The following is a 22,900-nucleotide window of genomic DNA, read 5'->3' as shown; positions in this document are numbered from 1 at the left end:
TTCCCTCTCCTTATCACTTATTGTTGTGGTGGCACCCACTCATTTACATATGTGGATAATATTACACATAAATAGCAAGACTCGGTTAGTCTGAGTGTGTGTTAACCAGAAGCCACCGAAGGCCGAGCTGAGAGCAGATATGTTCTCCAGCCAAGACTCTCTTACTTGACAACCATTATGTAAATATACTGTAAATATACTTTTCCTAATGCATTTCTTATTGATCTACCTTTGTTTGTTGAGCCTTCATTTGTATTGCCTTATACGCTATTTGGTTCAACCTGCAAACATAACACTTATCCTCGACTGGCTCGAGACCTTGATGAGTGGTAGCCTTTTAGTAAAAGATATAATAGTAAGCATGTTCAACAGTACGTAAATTATTGAAACTAGTGTCCAATCACTGTTATTAGTTTGTCGTTTAGGAGTAAGGTGATACTTTCTCCCCTCCGTCAGACTCACCGTCCTACTATGATTATACAAGGTTTACCGACAATCCAATCAGCCTTTGATGATTAGGGATCCTGATAATCTGCACTCATGAGCGTGTTTCGTTTAGTTTTTAACCTTTTTTTTTTTTTTTTTTCATTTATCGTCATCGCTGTCGGAGGTTTAACAGAGGACAAAAATTATAAATGCTTTAATGCAAATCAAATCGATATGGATCGGTTGTGTTCATTCTCATGGGAATTACGCAAGCGGAAATTAGTACCAGATGGCTAAAAACGACAAAAATAATAACTAGAGATATTCAAAGAAAAAGATCGATTTCCAGTCGATGTTTTCCCAATCAAATCGACGGCGTGCGGCTCGAACGGTGGTCAGAGCAAGTATTCGGCTATTGTCATATCACGATCAATCTATACGAGCATGGATATAACAAAATTTATTCATTAAGAAATGTAGTCTTCTAAAATATTCTGGAAATCATACGTGAGTTTTGGTATTTCTATTATGGAGTTCATCAATAAGAGTACATATATAATATTACATGTCTATGTGTGTGTGTGTGTGTGTGTGTGTGTGTGTGTTTCTTTGTGTTTTACAAAAATCTATATGTTAACAGAACATTTGAATAGATTTCAATAATAGAATCTAAATATTCTTTCAAATTACATCTGGGTCAATAGGGGAAATTATTGGTTAGATCCATAAAATAACTGAAATATATTAGAACGATAAGAAACGAAAATTGTTTTTAATTAGATTTTCTTTGTTTCATAAATAACAATAAAATTAAACAAAAATATCTCAGTGGATAATATATTTTAAAAATAAATAATTAAAGAAAGGAAAAATTCGTTTGGATTCGTTAAAGCTATTTGTTATTTTACAGTTGTCGATAAGAAATCCATTACAAACTGGTCGTATTTTTTAGCAAACTCCACCGCAATAACAGTTTTTATTATTACTTGAACTCATATTGAAAATGTTATTTTTAACTTTTCTCTCAAGGCATAAACTGTAAACATTACTCTATTTTAAATCAGTTACGACCAGAAATTATCTAAAAACGGGCAACGCTGGATGAATACGGCAATATGTGTCTCACGACGATGCATACATACATATATATATATATGTGTGTGTGTGTGTGTGTGTGTGTGTGTGTGTGTGTGTGTGTGTGTGGTTAGGTTTTTTTTTGGGGGGGGGTTAAAAAGAAATCCAGAAGAGTGAGGAAAATCCGAAAATAAGAGCGTATTTATATTTTATATTTTGTGTACAGAAAGCTGTTAGATGAGACAAGTCGTTGGTACCGTCGGTTTCAAGCCCAATAATTAGGACCGTTTAAGATATCTATATCAAGCTCTCTTCGGCCAATACTAATCTGATAAGTATTGGCTAAAGAGAGCTTGATATGGATATTTTAAACGGTCCTAATTATCGGGCTTGAAACCGACGGTACCAATGACTTGTCTTATCTAACAACTTTCTGTACACAAAATACAATATATATATATATATATATATATATATATATATATATATATATATATATATAAGTGGTATTGAGGTTTGGGAAAATCTTTTTAATCGGTTTTCGTCCAGAAAGTTAGCTGTCACATAAATAGGGGTCACAGTTCAACAATTTGACCTTTGAAAACTCTACTAAACTCCTCCGCCAATTTTGGGTTTAAACATTTGAAATTTTAGATGTAGGTTACTTAGACATGGATTAAAGTTTTTCACTTGATTTGAACAAAAAAAATAAATGTTAACGGGTCAAAATAAGGGTCAGTGTTAACAAAAACAATTTGAACACTGCGGTCTCTACCAAATTACTCAGCCAATTTTTGGTCTAAACATTTCAAATTTTATATAAAGTGTATTTAGACATAAGGTAAGCTTTTAATCGGATTTTAGCCGAAAATTTGGCTGCTAAGGGGTTAAAGTTTGAAAGATTTTACCTTAGCAGTCTCTGCTAGACGGCCAGGTTTTGGGTCTAAACATTTGAAAATTTACATAAAGGGTATCCAGACATGCAGAAAGTTTTTTTTAATCAGTTTGGGGCAAAAAATTGGCTGCCAAGAAGTCAAAATTGAAAAAATTGACCTCTGCAGATTCTACCAAACTCCTCCGCCAATTTTGGGTCTAAGCACTTTAAATTTCAAATGTAGATTACCTGGAAATGAGTCAAACTTTTTAATATATATATATATATATATATATATATATATGCATATAAAATTATGAACAGTACATAGGGCCCGAGCAAAGTCGGGCTGAACTGTTAGTCTTCTAGTCTTCTATAAATATGAAGACGTATTCGATGAAATGGAGAAATATCGTTTTCCCACTTACACTTTCGGTGATCTATAGTAAGTTTTAGCTTGTATGGCAAAACAAATATTTTATGTTTGTTTAATTTTAGCTTGTATAGCAAAACAAAGATTTTATGTTTGTTTAATTTTAGCTTGTATGGTAAAACAAAGATTTTATGTTTGTTTAATTTTAGCTTGTATGGTAAAAAAAAGATTTTATGTTTGCTTAATTTTAGCTTGTATGGCAAAATAAATATATTATGTTTGTTTAATTTTAGCTTGTATGGCAAAAGAAATATTTTGTTTGTTTAATTTTAGCTTTTATGGAAAACAGAGATTTTATGTTTGTTTAATTTTAGCTTGTATGGCAAAACAAAGATTTTATGTTTGTTTAATTTTAGCTTGTATGGGAAAAACAAATATTTTATGTTTGTTCAATTTTAGCTTGTATGGTAAAACAAAGATTTTATGTTTGTTTAATTTTAGCTTTTGTGGCAAAACAAATATTTTTGTTTGTTCAATTTTAGCTTGTATGGCAAAACACATATTTTATGTTTGCTTAATTTTAGCTCGTATGGCAAAACAAAGATTTTATGTTTGTTCAATTTTAGCTTGTATGTCAAAACAAAGATTTTATGTTTGTTTAATTTTAGCTTGTATGGCAAAACAAAGATTTTATGTTTGTTTAATTTTAGCTTGTATGGCAAAACAAATATTTTATGTTTGTTTTATTTTAGCTTGTATCAAAAGAAATATTTTATGTTTTTTTAATTTTAGCTGGTATGGCAAAACACATATTTTATGTTTGTTTAATTTTAGCTTGTATAACAAAACACATATTTTATGTTTGTTTAATTTTAGCTTGTATCAAAACAAATATTTTATGTTTGTTTAATTTTAGCTTGTATGGCAAAACAAAGATTTTATGTTTGTTTTATTTTAGCTTGTATGGCAAAACAAAAATTTTATGTTTGTTTTATTTTAGCTTGTATGTCAAAACATAGATTTTATGTTTGTTTAATTTTAGCTTGTATGGCAAAACAAATATTTTATGTTTGTTTAATTTTAGCTTGTATGGCAAAACAAATATTTTATGTTTGTTTAATTTTAGCTTGTATGGAAAAACAAATATTTTATGTTTGTTTAATTTTAGCTTCTATGGCAAAACACATATATTATGTTTGTTCAATTTTAGCTTGTATGGCAAAACAAAGATTTTATGTTTGTTTAATTTTAGCTTGTATGGCAAAGCAAAGATTTTATGTTTGTTTAATTTTAGCTTGTATGGCAAAAAAAATATTTTATGTTTGTTTAATTTTAGCTTGTATGGAAAAACAAATATTTTATGTTTGGTCAATTTTAGCTTGTATGTCGAAACAAAGATTTTATGTTTGTTCAATTTTAGCTTGTATGGCAAAACAAATATTTTATGTTTGTTTAATTTTAGCTTGTATGGCAAAAAAAAGATTTTATGTTTGTTTAATTTTAGCTTGTATGGAAAAACAAAGATTTTATGTTTGTTTAATTTTAGCTTTTATGGCAAAACAAATATTTTATGTTTGTTTAATTTTAGCTTGTATGGCAAAACAAATATTTTATGTTTGTTTAATTTTAGCTTGTATGGCAAAACAAATATTTTATGTTTGTTTAATTTTAGCTTGTATGGCAAAACAAAGATTTTATATTTGTTCAATTTTAGCTTGTATGTCAAAACAAATATTTTATGTTTGTTTAATTTTAGCTTGTATTGCAAAACAAAGATTTTATGTTTGTTTAATTTTAGCTTGTATGTCAAAACAAAGATTTTATGTTTGTTCAATTTTAGCTTGTATGTCAAAACAAATATTTTATGTTTGTTTAATTTTAGCTTGTATAGCAAAACAAATATTTTATGTTTGTTCAATTTTAGCTTGTATGGCAAAACACATATTTTATGTTTGTTTAATTTTAGCTTGTATGGCAAAACACATATTTTATGTTTGTTTAATTTTAGCTTGTATGGCAAAAAAAAGATTTTATGTTTGTTCAATTTTAGCTTGTATGGGAAAACTAAGATTTTATGTTTGTTCAATTTTAGCTTGTATGTCAAAACAAAGATCGCAATTGGAAGAATTGCGCGATTACTATGAAAGTGAAGACTTTACTGCATCTTTAGTTTGTTTTTTTTGTTTATAAAATCACACGTGAAAATCATTCAGATAAAATCTTTTGTAACAACGATGCGTAATGCGTTTCCTTTCTACCGAAATATTTTAATGTGATCTGGACAACGAATGTGCTTATTAATTCATTATAAAATCTTTTTAAAACAAACGTGATCAAAGCGCACCATTAAATGTTTTTGAAGCAATAAGCACATTTTCATGTTTGCTAATATTTATCTATTTGCTAATAGGTAAACGTATCAATGTGTACGCACATTAATGTTAGGAGGATTAATCAGAATTGGGAATCGGAAAAGTGAGTCTAATTTCCGATTCCAAAACGATTACTTTAATTTTTTTCTTGACAATAAAAAATGAAATAAACACAAATGTAATTCTGAATTTTTTAGATTAATTTTTTAGATGATTTTTTTAGATGACGTATTTGTATTGGTTTGATTGTTCGAACAATTATTTTTTAGATGAGGTATTTGTATTGGATTGTTCGAACAATTATTTTTTAGATGAGGTATTTGTATTGGATTGTTTGTTCGAACAATTATTTTTTAGATGAGGTATTTGTATTGGATTGATTGTTCGAACAATTATTTTTTAGATGAGGTATTTGTATTGGATTGTTCGAACAATTATTTTTTAGATGAGGTATTTGTATTGGTTTGATTGTTCGAACAATTATTTTTTAGATGAGGTATTTGTATTGGATTGTTTGTTCGAACAACTATTTTTAAGATGAGGTATTTGTATTGGATTGTTCGAACAATTATTTTTAGATGAGGTATTTGTATTGGTTTGATTGTTCGAACAATTATTTTTTAGATAAGGTATTTGTATTGGTTTGATTGTTCGAACAATTATTTTTTAGATGAGGTATTTGTATTGGATTGTTTGTTCGAACAACTATTTTTAAGATGAGGTATTTGTATTGGATTGTTCGAACAATTATTTTTAGATGAGGTATTTGTATTGGTTTGATTGTTCGAACAATTATTTTTTAGATGAGGTATTTGTATTGGTTTGATTGTTCGAACAATTCTTTTTTAGATAAGGTATTTGTATTGGATTGTTTGTTCGAACAATTATTTTTTAGATGAGGTATTTGTATTGGATTGTTTGTTCGAACAATTATTTTTTAGATGAGGTATTTGTATTGGTTTGATTGTTCGAACAATTATTTTTTAGATGAGGTATTTGTATTGGATTGTTTGTTCGAACAATTATTTTTTAGATGAGGTATTTGTATTGGATTGTTCGAACAATTATTTTTTAGATGAGGTATTTGTATTGGATTGTTCGAACAATTATTTTTTAGATGAGGTATTTGTATTGGTTTGATTGTTCGAACAATTATTTTTTAGATGAGGTATTTGTATTGGATTGTTCGAACAATTATTTTTTAGATGAGGTATTTGTATTGGTTTGATTGTTCGAACAATTATTTTTTAGATAAGGTATTTGTATTGGTTTGATTGTTCGAACAATTATTTTTTAGATGAGGTATTTGTATTGGATTGTTTGTTCGAACAACTATTTTTAAGATGAGGTATTTGTATTGGATTGTTCGAACAATTATTTTTAGATGAGGTATTTGTATTGGTTTGATTGTTCGAACAATTATTTTTTAGATGAGGTATTTGTATTGGATTGTTTGTTCGAACAATTCTTTTTTAGATGAGGTATTTGTATTGGTTTGATTGTTCGAACAATTCTTTTTTAGATAAGGTATTTGTATTGGATTGTTTGTTCGAACAATTATTTTTTAGATGAGGTATTTGTATTGGATTGTTTGTTCGAACAATTATTTTTTAGATGAGGTATTTGTATTGGTTTGATTGTTCGAACAATTATTTTTTAGATGAGGTATTTGTATTGGATTGTTTGTTCGAACAATTATTTTTTAGATGAGGTATTTGTATTGGATTGTTCGAACAATTATTTTTTAGATGAGGTATTTGTATTGGATTGTTCGAACAATTATTTTTTAGATGAGGTATTTGTATTGGATTGTTCGAACAATTATTTTTTAGATGAGGTATTTGTATTGGTTTGATTGTTCGAACAATTATTTTTTAGATGAGGTATTTGTATTGGTTTGATTGTTCGAACAATTATTTTTTAGATGAGGTATTTGTATTGGATTGTTTGTTCGAACAATTATTTTTTAGATGAGGTATTTGTATTGGTTTGATTGTTCGAACAATTATTTTTTAGATGAGGTATTTTTATTGGATTGTTTGTTCGAACAATTATTTTTTAGATGAGGTATTTGTATTGGTTTGATTGTTCGAACAATTATTTTTTAGATGAGGTATTTGTATTGGATTGTTTGTTCGAACAATTATTTTTTAGATGAGGTATTTGTATTGGATTGTTTGTTCGAACAATTATTTTTTAGATAAGGTATTTGTATTGGATTGTTCGAACAATTATTTTTTAGATGAGGTATTTGTATTGGTTTGATTGTTCGAACAATTATTTTTTAGATGAGGTATTTGTATTGGTTTGATTGTTCGAACAATTATTTTTTAGATGAGGTATTTGTATTGGATTGTTTGTTCGAACAATTATTTTTTAGATGAGGTATTTGTATTGGTTTGATTGTTCGAACAATTATTTTTTAGATGAGGTATTTGTATTGGATTGTTTGTTCGAACAATTATTTTTTAGATGAGGTATTTGTATTGGTTTGATTGTTCGAACAATTATTTTTTAGATGAGGTATTTGTATTGGATTGTTTGTTCGAACAATTATTTTTTAGATGAGGTATTTGTATTGGATTGTTTGTTCGAACAATTATTTTTTAGATGAGGTATTTGTATTGGATTGTTCGAACAATTATTTTTTAGATGAGGTATTTGTATTGGTTTGATTGTTCGAACAATTATTTTTTAGATGAGGTATTTGTATTGGATTGTTTGTTCGAACAATTATTTTTAAGATGAGGTATTTGTATTGGTTTGATTGTTCGAACAATTATTTTTTAGATGAGGTATTTGTATTGGATTGTTCGAACAATTATTTTTTAGATGAGGTATTTGTATTGGTTTGATTGTTCGAACAATTATTTTTTAGATGAGGTATTTGTATTGGATTGTTCGAACAATTATTTTTTAGATGAGGTATTTGTATTGGTTTGATTGTTCGAACAATTATTTTTTAGATGAGGTATTTGTATTGGATTGTTTATTCGAACAATTATTTTTTAGATGAGGTATTTGTATTGGATTGTTCGAACAATTATTTTTTAGATGAGGTATTTGTATTGGTTTGATTGTTCGAACAATTATTTTTTAGATGAGGTATTTGTATTGGATTGTTTGTTCGAACAATTATTTTTTAGATGAGGAATTTGTATTGGTTTGATTGTTCGAACAATTATTTTTTAGATGAGGTATTTTTATTGGATTGTTTATTCGAACAATTATTTTTTAGATGAGGTATTTGTATTGGTTTGATTGTTCGAACAATTATTTTTTAGATGAGGTATTTGTATTGGATTGTTTGTTCGAACAATTATTTTTAAGATGAGGTATTTGTATTGGATTGTTCGAACAATTATTTTTTAGATGAGGTATTTGTATTGGTTTGATTGTTCGAACAATTATTTTTTAGATGAGGTATTTGTATTGGATTGATTGTTCGAACAATTATGTTTTAGATGAGGTATTTGTATTGGATTGTTTGAACAATTATTCTAATCTTGCGTGTTATTGACACAACGTTTCGATCGATGAATCCTCATCATACGTTCAGAACCCAGCTCACTTCGTTGAGATAATCAACAACGCTCCCATCCATTCTAACCAAATGTTGAGCCTAGACGTAGTGAGTCTATTCACAAAAGTCCCCACTAATGAAACTTTCACGTTAGTACTTGAAAGACTGGCCTCAGATATCACACGCACATGCATTCCAATAAGAACTTAATGGGGATGCTATCCCTCTGTGTGAACACGACTCATTTCACGATGGGAGCCGATATATACCAACAGGAAGCAGACCTAGCTATAGGATTGCCATTATCGCCAGTTCTAGCCAACATATATATGGAGCAATTCGAGGAACTGGCAATAAGATCAGCCCCACAAAAATCCACAATGTGGTTACGATATGTGGATGATACTTTCATACTCTGGCCCCACCAAGAAGACGCCCAAGTACTACTGGAACACGTTAACTCGATCCACCTATCCATTCAGTTAACCATGGAAAAGGAAACATTGATAGCCCGCACTGATCAGAGTTATGTGTCGTCCGTATACCAAAAACCAACTTTCACAGGTTAATACCTTAACTTTAACTCACACCATCCATGTTCTGTAAAGAAAGATATAGTCCAATGCCTACAATATCGAGCGAGGGCAATATGTAATAACAATATTACATATCAAGAAGAGATAACCAATCTAAAAACAACCCTCCACCGAAATAACTGCCCAGACAGCATGACATCAGCTCCAGAAAATATGAATCAAACACCAAAAGATACCACACAAAAAAACACCACAGTTTGTACACCATATTCGAAAGGCCTATCGGAATTAGCTGCAAAGTTCTTGGCAAATAGTTTGACCTTGTCTGATGTTGACGAGATGACTTCAGATCCATTGATGATGATTGGCTAAAACACATGCTTCTGTTCAGTATCCTATTTGCTATTTGCCAAAAATGGTGGAAAACAAGCCGCTTCTCAACTGCTTTGGATTTAACGGACTGAGCATATAACTCTTGCATTTTTTATTACTCTTTTACAGTGGTTATTGGCAGTCTTGAAAGCGGCTTTAGTTTCACTACATCTATTATGTTGATAGCTATGGAAAAAATGATTTCTGTGCGCAATGGCAGCAGCACCTTCTGGGCAGAACCATGGCTGGCTGTTAGGTTTTTACTGGAAGTTTTTGGAAGGTATAAATCGGTCTATACCTACAATTAACCATTCCGCCAGATCTGATACTATAGAGGACATATCCTTTTTAAACATGGAACGTAGAGGTAGGTCAGATATAAATGTACGGAAACTATCCCAGTCAGTCATAGAGTATCGATATACTGTACGATGGAGAGGTAAGTGTGAGGACGTATTACATTTCATTTTTATCTTAACTGATACAACCGAGTGGTCGGAAGATCCCAGAGGAGACAGAACGGAAGATGAACATAGCAAGTTGTGAGAAAAAAGGTCTAGAAGGTAAAGATAAAATGTGAATAAATAATAAAATCTATATATCTATAAAAGTGAACGTGTCTGTCTGTCTGTGTGTCTGTGTGTCTGTCTGTCTGTGTACATTTCCCTACGCAATAACTCTGTCAATTTTTAGTCTATAGACTAGAAATTTGAAATACCGGGTACTGAGATTTGGGAAAATCGATGTGACGGGTGTCAGCCAGAAATTTGGCTGTTAAGGGGTCAAATTTCAACGATTTGACCTTTAAGAACTCTACCAAACTCCTCCGACAATTTTGGGTTTAGACACTTGAAATTTTAGATATAGGTTCCTTGAACCTGGATCTAACTTAATAAAGTGATTTGAGCCCAGAACTATAAATTTTAAGGGGTCATAATAGGGGTCAAAGTTTTAAAAAATTAACCATTTTTTTTGTTTTTTTGCTTTTTTTGCACAGCATACACCTCCAAACACCCGAGCAACGCCGGGCACCCCTGCTAGTAAATAATAAAATAAATAATAAAAATAAATGGTAAAAAATAAATAATAAAAATAATAAATAATAATAAATAAAATATAAATAAAACTTTAAAAGAATTATTCAATTTTATTATTTATTTATTTTTATTTATATTTTATCTTTTCCTTTTATTTATATTTTTTGTTTTATTTATATTCATCCTAAATTATATTTAAATTAATATATTCATGCTTTTTTATTATTTATTGCCGTTAATTGTCGTACCCTTATTTTTATGGAGTTGTGTTCGTTTAAACAGTACATTTACTTTTCAGAGAGGTTTTTCCATAACCCTCCCCCCCCCGCTAAATATACATATATACACACGCGTGGGCGCACACACACATACACATACACATACACCCACACATCCTCTCTCTCCCTCTCTTTCTTTCTCACACATACACGCACACACTCATACACTTATACACACACATGCGCTTTCTAATCTTTGGCGTCGTTATTTACGTTATTTTTTTTTAACTTTGAAACTCTGAGTTTTTAAACGCTCGTTTAACGTTTTTTTTCTCTGTTTGTTCATTTTGAATTGTTTTCAGTTTTTCAATTGTCGCTGATGAAATTACGCTGACTGTGTCCAACCTCTTATGGTTGATTCGGTGTAACAAACCAATGGTACGACTTTGAAATATGTATATATAGTGTCGTAATAAATATTGTATCTTCAGCTCTCACATCCACGATCGAGCACTTTATTGGACTTTTTTCACCACCTCCTGACACACTATATATATAATTATCCACTGATACGTGTTCCACTGTTCCACCGCAACTACGGCTCATCAGCGTGACTTAATATGACCGGATTATAACACACAACCACCGAGTATGAAGTCCGGTGTATTAATCATTACGCTCAGAAGCGCCTGTCTGAAATTACGTTCTAATTTATTGCATATCAATTTATGTCTTAATATAATTGTTAGCTTTTATTTTTGTTTTTAAAGTGAGGCGACTTTTGGTGGCGTGACGTAACATCTGGTTCTATGATTTGAAATCTGTCTGGACATCAAGTGCTTTCATGTCACTTTCGACTGAAATTGAATTGAAGTCGCTTATAGTTAGGATAGATTTAAAAATACAATTCAGCAAATGAAAGGAGGAAAATAAAAAGAGAACTTAAGATAAAAAAAAAGAAAGAAAGCAGAAAATACAGTGAAAGGAAAAACGAAAGAAATATAGAAATGGACAACTAAAACAGAAATGATAGAAATTGAAATCGTGACAAAAAGTGAAAATGAAAGAATGATAGTAACATAAAGTAAGACGAATCAGAAAAGAAAAGAAAGAAAGATAAAGAGGAACAGAAATAAACACTGGAAAATAAAGCGGGAAAAGAAATAAACAAAGAAATTAAGATAGATAGATAGATAGATAGATAGATAGATAGATAGATAGATAGATAGATAGATAGATAGATATGCATACTTTGGTAAATAATGCAACGAAAAATGATTTCATGTTCCACTCAATTTCCTCCGGCTTAGTATTCCGTGATTGCAATCTTTTTCACTTCCTGGAAACTCTTCTTTTTTGTAGTTATTGCTGCTTTGGGGGCCAAACATAACGCGATCAACGAGTTCAGACGTTAGCATCCAAATCAGCCCCAGTTGTTGACTCGACACTCGGTCGAGCGGGCAGGTTGAGGAGATGGGAGAAGGGTTACTATATCTAAATATATAATTTACGTTGTGTTAATCGACCAATCCTAGACAGACGTGATACGTGGAACCTTTCACCTGAAGACCTCTTACGAATGTAAGTGAGGGGAGTGCAATTAGTTGTGTGAATGGACAATAATTTTATGTGTTAAAAAGAACGCCTATATCGTTCAGTGAATGTAAACAATGGTAACGAGTCAATATTAGTGACATGAAAGTGATATTTGGGGTAGATTTTAGAAGCTAGATAATTAACGGGAGAAAATTTCTTGGTTAATTGTTATGTGTATTTGGAACGAGTTGTCAGGTCAGATTAAGAACAACGATACCGTAGAACATTAAATAACATGAACATTTGGGGCGAACTATCGAATACAATATTTAACAGAATATGGCGCTTTCTGACACTGTTGCTAACAGTGTCAGAAAGCGCCATTAAAAATGCGTGATAAAAACTTGAATGATTAGACTTACTATCTTTCGAAGCTTATAACTACTTGAAAAATGTAATTTAAACCCTATTTTTTTTTTCAATAAAAGAAGCAACGACCAAATTTTAAAATAATAACAGGTTTAACAACAAAATATGCAATATTTGCTTTTTTTAATCGGTTTTCTTTTAAAAAAATATATCAAGAAAATCAACGTATTTTAACTTACTTCGAATATAATTCCAAAAAAATCACTTACCTATAAAAATACTAATCAATAGGTACTTCTATTCTTCATTGTTAAGAATTTATCCATATTTATATTTTATATTCCATGTACTTTTTAAATAAAATACTTTTTAAGCAAGGATTCAAAAATGCCGCGATATCAGATGGTTACAACTGGAAGAAAGTTGAATACGCTGGTGGCATGTAAGCGCCAGAATTAATCTCCCCTTTCTATTTATGGCATGTGTTTGCTTTAAACAAAAGTTAGTCAATATGGGCCATCGTAACTTGAAAAATGATCACATTTCACTTATCAGTTTTTGCCGTTTAAAAAATTCCACTCGACCAATTTTCCATTTTTTTTATTCTCTTAAAAAAATACATGAGTTTTTGATTTAATATATTTTATTTCTTTTTTATGGAGTGATGTTTTAAATCTAAAAAAAAAAAAAAAAACATTGAATGAAACAAAAAAGTTGTTGTAGGTATTCGATCTTTTCAGGATAAAATTTAAAAAAAAAATCAACGTGGTTTTTTAAAAAAAAAAAAGGTTTTAAGCTTTTGACTTTACAGGTAAATTTGCGCAAAATTATTCTTTTTTTTTAATTAGATTATTTTATTTATTAATCTTTTATGTTCAATTTGTTATATATGAATTTGAGATGAGAAAATTAATTATTTTCATTTTAATAGATATTTCAAAATAGGGGGTGGTGAATTTAAAAAAAAAAAGTTTGTCTAGAATATTATATTCGGTTTATTGGAAAAAGCATAAGATTTTACATTAAACCTGCAAATATTGTAAAAATTGAACCAATGGAAAAATTTTGATAGATTGAAAAAATTGAAAAAAATTTCACTCGTAAATTTCAGTTTATTTTATTACTTAGAAAAAATGGCTGCATGAGCGCGTGCAGGCACTTTGTAAACACTGTTTTTTTTTTTAATAAAAAATAATATTTCTATTATTTTTCAAAAAACTTTATTAGCTTAATTTTTTAAATATATTCCATAAAGAAATTAAACACACCACTTTAAAAACAGAAATTACAAGTTTTGTATATTTTATTCGCAGTTTTGTGTTAAGGGTATCAAAAATTCTGACACATCTAGTGTGTTCGTATTTTAGGTAACGTTTTTCATTTAAACAAACATTGTCAAAATTACTAACTTTTGTTTAATTTTACCTTTTCTATTTTTTTCATTTTTCTTGTGATCTTTTTATGCAAACTTCAAAATCTTAATTCACACAGACGGCAAAAAGAAAGTCCGCACTTGTAATTTTTTCAAAAACTGCAAATTTAATGTAACTGTTTAAACAAACAATACCTAATTTGATTGGCCTTTTATTCTTCTATAATTTTACCTGTTCACATTTGATAGTTAATTGAAATATTCTAGTGTTCACGTCAAAAAGAAAGTCCGCACAATGGAAAATTGTTATTTAAATGTAACTTTAGGGCATTAATGCAACACAAATACAACAAGAACACAATGAACTAGTTAATATTTAGTAGCATAGCAATTCTGCAATTTAACAGCCTACAATCTTTTGGGAATTCCTTGAATTAGACTGCAGCAATACACAGAGAAAGGGCATCCCACTTTTCTTTCATTTTTGTCCAAAGTTCTTCCAAATTTTAAATTTTATTATTGCGTAGCTGTTACTTGATGTAATGCTATGCGTTTTCGGTAGAATTGAAGTATGGAGATTGTGCAGGCCAATCCAAACACGGAATATCATGCTCTTCCAGGAACCTCTTGACATTGCCAGCTGTGTGAATGGGAGCATTATCCTGCATGAAGATGGGATTATCATCCAAATTCCGACCAAAGTAGGGGAGAAAATGCTCATTCAACATATTAATGCACTTGGTCGAATTAATTCGACATTGCAAGTGAACTATAGGCCCTGGACCATTGGTACTAATAATGCCCCACACCAAAACTGAACCAACACCACCTTCCAGCGTTGAAACTGAGCACCTAGGATTAAATTCTTCGTCTTTCCTCCGATGGACGTACTGCCTACCATCACTGCCTAGCCTATTGAACTTGCTTCCGTCGCTAAAAAGCACCTTTGACCAATATGAAGTCACGATCTTCATTGCATCTGACGAAGTCCGGACGGCGCTTTCTGTTCTTTACAGAAATCATTGGCTTGTTTCTTGCAACATATCCTCACAAATTAAATTCCTTCAATCTGTTCTTAACAGTAGAAAGAGAGCACTTTTTAACAAGATTGCACTGTTTTTGGATTGGGGAGCCGTTTCAAATCTAGTACGACCAGATTTAGGGGCATCATGAACACTGCCGGTGTTTTGGTTCTTTTGCACAAACTTTCGTACTGTTTTCTTATCACATTTCAATCTGCGACCGATTTCACGATTGGATAAACCAGAAAAGTGGAGATTAATGAGCTCCTGACAATCACTAAGAGAAAGTCGTGGCATATGAACTAAATGTTACGTTGTATAACCTGGAACAACAACAATTACGATTATAGATACTGTGTTGCCTGTTGGTGGATATTTTAAACAGATTTAGAGGCGATAATTTAAGCTGGTTTTAAGCAAATTTGTTGTTGCGGGCTTTCTTTTTGCCTCCTCAATTTGAAGTTATTTTTTTTAATTTGCGTGAATACTAGAATATTTTAATTAAATGTCAAATATGAACAGATAAAATTATAGAAGAATAAAAGGCCAATCAAATGAGGTACAGTTTGTTTAAACAGTTACATTAAATTTACCTTAAATTTGCAGTTTTGGAAAAAATTAGAAGTGCGGACTTTCTTTTTGCCAGCTCTGTAAGGTGACTAAAATATTTTATGGGTATATTTTTTATAGTTAAATCATTTTTTTATATTCCATCATGAGCAATACGATGTTAGTAAACGATTGTAATATCACAAATATATTTATATAACATTCATATTATTTTATTGGTTGTATGGTACATCTTACACGTGTTTCATTGAATGGTATAGATTCACCAAAAAACTCATTGGAAACCCATATAAATTCATTAGAAGAATACAGTTTTTGTTTGTTTTGTTTTGTTTTGTTTTGGGGTTTTTTTGTGTTTTGTTTTTTGTAAAAGACTAAAGGTAGAAAAGAAAATAGAGGTCTTTTGAAGTCATAAGAGTAAAAAAAAATAACTATAAAAAAGGGCTTAGTTATTTGAGAAAAACACTTTAAACGCAAATACCAGAGGTAAAAATAATGTGTTTAAGCCGCCATCTTTTTATTATATCTCAACTATATTTCTAAAGTATACGTATTTGAAGAAAGGGGTGAGAATTCAATCAATAAACCATAGGTAATTTTATTCTTAAAATATTGATGACACAAACCTAAATTTAATCATATTATATTTACAAATAGCATATCAAAATTTAAAGAGAAATCCGAAACTAAATATGATAACAAAAATGTGGCGTACAAACCTAATGTAAATAAATCTTTATTATTACGAAAATTATTTTTTAATAAAATAAAAATTAAAGAATATACATTTTTCTCTTACAAAACTCTGATTCCCTGAAAACTGAAAATATTCATCGAATTATCACTTTATTGAATATATTCATTAAAAGTATGCACCTTTTACTATTAAGACGTATATATATATATATATATATATATATATATATATATATATATATATATATATATATATATATATATATGAATGAAGACCATTCATCCGAACAACAATCCCTTTTCATCCACATGAGAAATCCACAAAGTTACGACAAAATATGTTCCCAGGATCGATGGAGTCACAGATCTTATTTCAAAATTCCCTCTTTCCTCACTTGTTGTCATTATCGAGACCAAAAGGTTTAGGCTATTCTATTATTTAAATTATATCTGATGAGGAAGAATATATTAATTCATACCTTGCCCCACAGTATTAGTAAAGGTTACAGAACTGTGCCTGTCGCCACTACACCGTCACCATTTCATTTTTGTATACAATTATAAAAGGCGTCAACCTAATCCCATCTAGTGTCTAATACTCAAAGTGTTTAACGATTTGTCAGTCTGGTATAATAAGGTCGTTTCTACGCAGTCCGCACCTCAAAGATTAGGCGAAGGTAAAGGGGGTGTATGACGATAAAACAGACATCGATCATAACTTACATTGATCACAATTGACAAGACCGCACGCAACTCTCAAAAGGAAAAAAATCTTTTCAACTTTCCCTATGTCATTCATTTCCTGCTACGTTTATCCGACGCAACGAGATCGCATTCGGTTGTTCTTTCACCATAAACGGTCAACGGCTAAAGTGGTGTTGCGCCGGTCGTTTTAAGATCTTGATGTAGGGTTATCTAATTACTTTTCTGTCTTTTTCGCTTTTATTCCGGTTACTTCCATTTTTAATCCAGTTTTCGTGACGGTTTGGTCCAGCGTAGACGATGTGCCACCATTTTGTTTAAGATATTCGTATAACGTCGCAACGATAGCGAATGTTTACATTCGGGCGTGGTCGAATGTAGCCAGGCTGTCAGTCCAACAAAACATCTGAGTCTTTATAACCGAAGTCTTCTTTCTGCCTCTTTCTTCGGCGGCCAACATTGGAAGCCGTACCAAATAGTATCGAAGTAGAGTCCCGTGTGGGGAAGATAATGTAGAAAGTGACTTACACAAGCAACAACATCTCTGTCTATTTTGTCGGGTGACAGAATTAAGGAAGGAAAGAGAAAGAACAACTTTCGTGTGTAGACGACTTATTAATATGCACACATGACATTAATTTGCATATGAGGACAGCGAAGGATGTGAAAAGGACGAATGGGAAACAACAGAGCAGATAGATAGATAGATAGATAGATAGATAGATAGATAGATAGATAGATAGATAGATAGATAGATAGCGAACTGACGGTTAAAGTTACGGTTAAAATCAGGAGTTAGCAAGGAGTTTGAACAAATATTTTTTTATTTATTTAATTATTTTATTTTTACTCATATCTGTAACTTGAGTCGGTCACTGATCCGTGAATCACAAAAGACCCCAGTAGCAATTCGACAATTCAGCGTTACAGCATTGTTTCTAACGGTGATTTTGCATATGATACTTCGGGAACTGTTTATAGTTGAATCACTATATTTAAATCGCTTATCCTTAGCATCTACTTGAATGTTCCCTCACTCATGTGTATCATTAGTCAACTACTTAGTTTACATAGTGTTTAGTCTCAGGCCGGAACGCGCAAACCTGTCTACTTTTAATGCATCTAAAACCAAGCTTCTATCTTTACATCATCAACATTCTGGTCCACATCTGGCATCAATTAAAATGAATGGCTCTTGTCTTGGGGAGGCCTCAAGTTTTGACAGGCTTCTGGGCTTGACCTTTACTCCTGATCTTAAATGGAATACGTACATCAAATCTGTTGCCAAAGCACTGGAAAAATGGTCGGATCCTTCTATCGATCCAGTAGATATCTCACTGCTGATGCAATTCTCTATCTATATAAGAGCCAGATACGTCCAAGGATGGAATACTGTTGCCATATATGGGCAGGAGCTGCTAGAAAGCACTTGTCCTGCCTTGATAGGGTTCAAAATAGACTTTGTGGCCTGGTGGGAGATGTCCTTTTCTCTTCGCTGCAACCTCTATCTCACAGAAGAGATGTTGCGAGTTTGTCTCTGCTGTATCGTTATTTTCATGGAAAGTATTCGACTGAGCTTCAATCTATGATCTCCCCCTCGCCGAACTGTCACAAGAAACACTCGTCTAGCTGAAAACGCTATCAATAATTCTCCCCACTCTTTATCTGTGCCTAAACCTAAACATAGATCCCATGATCAAAGCTTCTTTCTTAGAACTGCACGCCTGTGGAATTGTTTTCCGTTTACCTGCTTTCCAGCCGTCTATAATATGGTTGTCTTCAAGTCCAACGTGAACAAGTTTCTGATGAGCTGTTCCACTTAAGTTAACAAATTTACCGAATTTCCATTACTATCGATTACTATATTGTCCTTTTGACCACTGTACACTCTTTAGCCCTTATCCTTGAGTGGCCTATCGACCTTGGTAAGTGGTGACGCCCATGTAAAATAAAAATAAGGGTTTCAAATGCCGTTGCAGATTAAGTTTATTCTTGGAAAACAACATGACAACATTGTATTGAAACGGCAAAAGTGTTAATCTCTAATTAATAAGATGTTTACGGTTGCAGTAACCAATCGAACCTAACTCTTAATTCATCATAAATCGTCAGAACCAAGTTCACCATTTTTCTTATACGTCATGCACACGCTGTGCATACCAGATGACTTCATGTGATACACGGTCGAAATAATTTACCAGATCAAGGAATCCCATGAACTCAAATACAATGGATTCCTTTTCTCGTTGCGGTCTCCATTATGGCACAATTTCGCGCGAATCCATACTGATTGAGAATCATCAAAACGATTTCTCGCAGCCTTTGATCAAATATTCTTGCAAAAAAATGTATGGAGTTTGAAATAAGACTAATTGGTTGTTCGTTGCAAATATGTATAGTCATATAGTCATACTGCGATTCTAATCGGGTAGGATCTTCCTCTTTTCAATTGTTGGATTGGACAGTCGTACCAATCATTTAGCAGAGGTGACTGTATTGACCACCATATTTCCATCTGGATACCGTCAGGTTCATTCGCCTACCCTGCTTTCATAGAATCCAGTTCGACGCTGACTTTAGCATATGTTATCTGATCAACAGCGCGAGAAGTCGGTTGGAGTTAGATCATGGGAGAGGATGTTCATCGATCGATATATTCTCAAAGTATCGTTGCCAATATTCCATATCGATGATCACACCGCTATTTTCAGTATCAACAACGCAAAAATAATTTATATTTTGCTTTTTTTTTCTTTTTCTTTTTTATTATGTGTCATGGCCGGGTACTAAATGTTGCACTCTCCTTCATACGCGTTTAGTTTCTTATAAAAATTGTTGAAACATGCGGTTTAGGTACCGGCACAATTTCCTCACCTCGGTCCTAGCCTCTATATAATCCTCTGCCTAACAGCAGTTTTGTCATTGATATCTCGGAGCTTCTTCAATCACACATTCTTCCTAACACGTTTCATCCACAGCCACGTCATTTTGTCAGTAACAGAATTGGCCAGATTCCAGGACAAGAATTTATCTGGTCTGGTAGAATATCCAGTTTGTGTTGTTACTTGACGCAGCCTCACTTGGTTAGAGGTTTTTTACAAAATTTGAAAATATTACCATCAATATTAGTATTTATACGTATTTTTTCTTTTCTTCCCCGTCTAATAATTTATATATATGTGTGTGTGTGTGTGTGTGTGTGTGTGTGTGTGTGTGTGTGTGTGTGTGTGTGTGTGTGTGTGTCGTCCTTGATGAGTTTATATTTTATGTATTTTTTATTTATTTTTATCTAATGTTTTCTTAACCTCCTTTTCTATGGAACACGTACATCAAATCCGTTGCCAAGGTTGCTGGAAAAATGGTGGGATCCTTCTATCGATCCAGTAGATATATACCTGCTGATGCAATTCTCTACCTATATAAAAGCCAGGTACGTCCAACGATGGAGTATTTCTGTCACATCTGGGAAGGAGCTGCTAGGAAGACTTTATTCTGCCTTGACAGAGTTTAGAATAGATTTTGTAGCATAGTGGGTGGTGCCATTTTCTTCTCCCTGGAACCTCTTTCTCACAGAAGAGACGTTGCTAGTCTGCCTCTGTTTTATCGTTATTTTCATTGAAAATGCTCGTCTGAGCTCTAATATATGGTCTCCCTCGAAAAACATTCACGAGAAACACTCGTTTGGCTGAGAACACAATCAATAATTTCCCACACTTTTTATCTGTACCTAAATCTAAACAGATTCCATGGACAAAGCTTCTTTCTTAGAACTGCACGGATGTGGAACTCTCTTCCGTTTACCTGCTTTCCAGCTGACTACAATTTGATTGTCTTCAAGTCCAACGTAAACAAGTTCTTCATTAGTTGTTCCCCTTAAGTAATCTAATTTACTAAATTAACACTTCTAACGATTACTATATTGTCCTTTTGTCCACTGTACACTCTTTAACGCTTTTTCTCGAGTGACCTCCGGGGCTTGATGAGTGGTGATTCCCTTGCAAAAAAAAAAACGCTCGACCATTCGCTGCGATAGATAGGTGTCTGAATAATAAAGAATCTGTTTGGTTAACTAGCAAGCTCAGTACTACGGGAAGATGTAAAAATTTGTGATAACATTGATTCAATGCAATAGCCTGACGATGGAACGCGGAAAATTCTATGTAGCTTAATTGCCATCTCTCTCTCTCTCTCCCTTTCTCTCTCTCTCTCTCTCTCTCTCTCTCTATATATATATATATATATATATATATATATATATATATATATATATATATATATATATATTTATCTATCTATCTATCTATCTATCTCTCTACTATGAGTTAAGTCGTATATAATAGGTAGATGATATTCTTTTTCTTCGTTTATAATGGAATATTTCAATATTTTATCTTTTCCTATCTTTATTATCCTGACTTTTAACGCTCAAAACTAGAAAGCGAGGTGAGGGAGACGAAAAAAAGACTACGTAAGTAAAACACAGGCATGAGAGTTAGAAAGTGATAGACAAAAAGTTAGAAAGAGATTAGTCACTTTGTCTATTAATTACTAATTATGATTAATTAGATAAATTAAAATGGAAGGTGTTTTGTTTGTTTGTTTGTTTTGTTTTTGTTTATTTTGTTTTTTGTTTGTTTTGTTTTTTGTTTGTTTTGGGGGGTTTTTTGTTCGTTGTTTTTTTGTTTTTTGTTGTTGTTTTTTTTTTTTTTTCTTTTTCTTTGCTACAAGTCAACCTGTTTGCATTTTACGTGATAGTATATGGGGAAAAGTATTAATGAGATTAACTCAGCATTTTGAATAATTTTAGATATACACCACATCTAGCAACTGATAAATTTGAAAACAAATTAAACAAAAAGTTTTATTCTGTTTGCCGCTTGTCTTTTCAACAGCTGTCATAAAAGCCATTTGAAAAACACATTCTGTAAATGTTTACTGTAAAAGATCAGGTTCAGGCGTGTCCCAGGAAAATAGGTTTTTCGTAAATTTCTTCCGGGTTTCATCTTCTCCCCTCAACTATGAGTTTACTCATGTTCAAAGTACTTTGACGTGTGAAACAGAACACTGCTAGTTGAAAGTTCATGTTACAATGTTTCTAAACGGGAACATGAAAACAAGAAGTGACTCGTCAATGTTATTAGTTCCTATATTTGTGTTACAAAAGACAAACTACAAAAATAACTTTCAGTTTTGTTAATTCATAATATGAGTATATATAAACATAACGTTAACATATATATATATATATATATATATATATATATATATATATATATATATATATATATATATATATATATATATACTAGCTCTACTCGGCCACGCATTGCTGTGGCTCAGTTTGTTAAAATGGAACATATTCCTCAAGAAAAATTGCACTTTGTATTGTTTATTTACTTTTATTATATTTTGCAATTTTTTTTTTATCAATAAAAGTTGGGGGGGGGTCACAAAAAAGATTGATTTTTTACCATTAATTGTAGGTGAAAGTTTTTGTTTTTGTTTTGTTTTTTCAGGAAAACTTGCACTTCTTTAAAGAAAGTTGGCAGTAAACGTTTCTTTTTGAAAATGGACTTTTTATTAAAAAAAAGGACAAATGAATGCTTTATATGAACACTGTAAATAGGTAAAAGTAGAGAAGAGTTTGAATTTTTTTTCCAAGAGAATGTACAAAATATTTTTTTGTCAGCAGATGTTAAGAAAATAAACAAAAAATACTCCCATCATTAATTAATTAGGCAAAAAAAATAAATAAAATGTTGATTTAGTGTTTCAACATTTGAACAACGCTCAGTTGAATCCGGTGATTGTCGAATGAACCCTAACCA

The sequence above is a fragment of the Euprymna scolopes genome, chromosome 6, assembly GCF_053919585.1.
Source record: "Euprymna scolopes isolate OS-2025 chromosome 6, ASM5391958v1, whole genome shotgun sequence".
NCBI classification, from domain to species: domain Eukaryota; kingdom Metazoa; phylum Mollusca; class Cephalopoda; order Sepiida; family Sepiolidae; genus Euprymna; species Euprymna scolopes.
Note: the sequence above shows the minus strand (reverse complement) of the source record.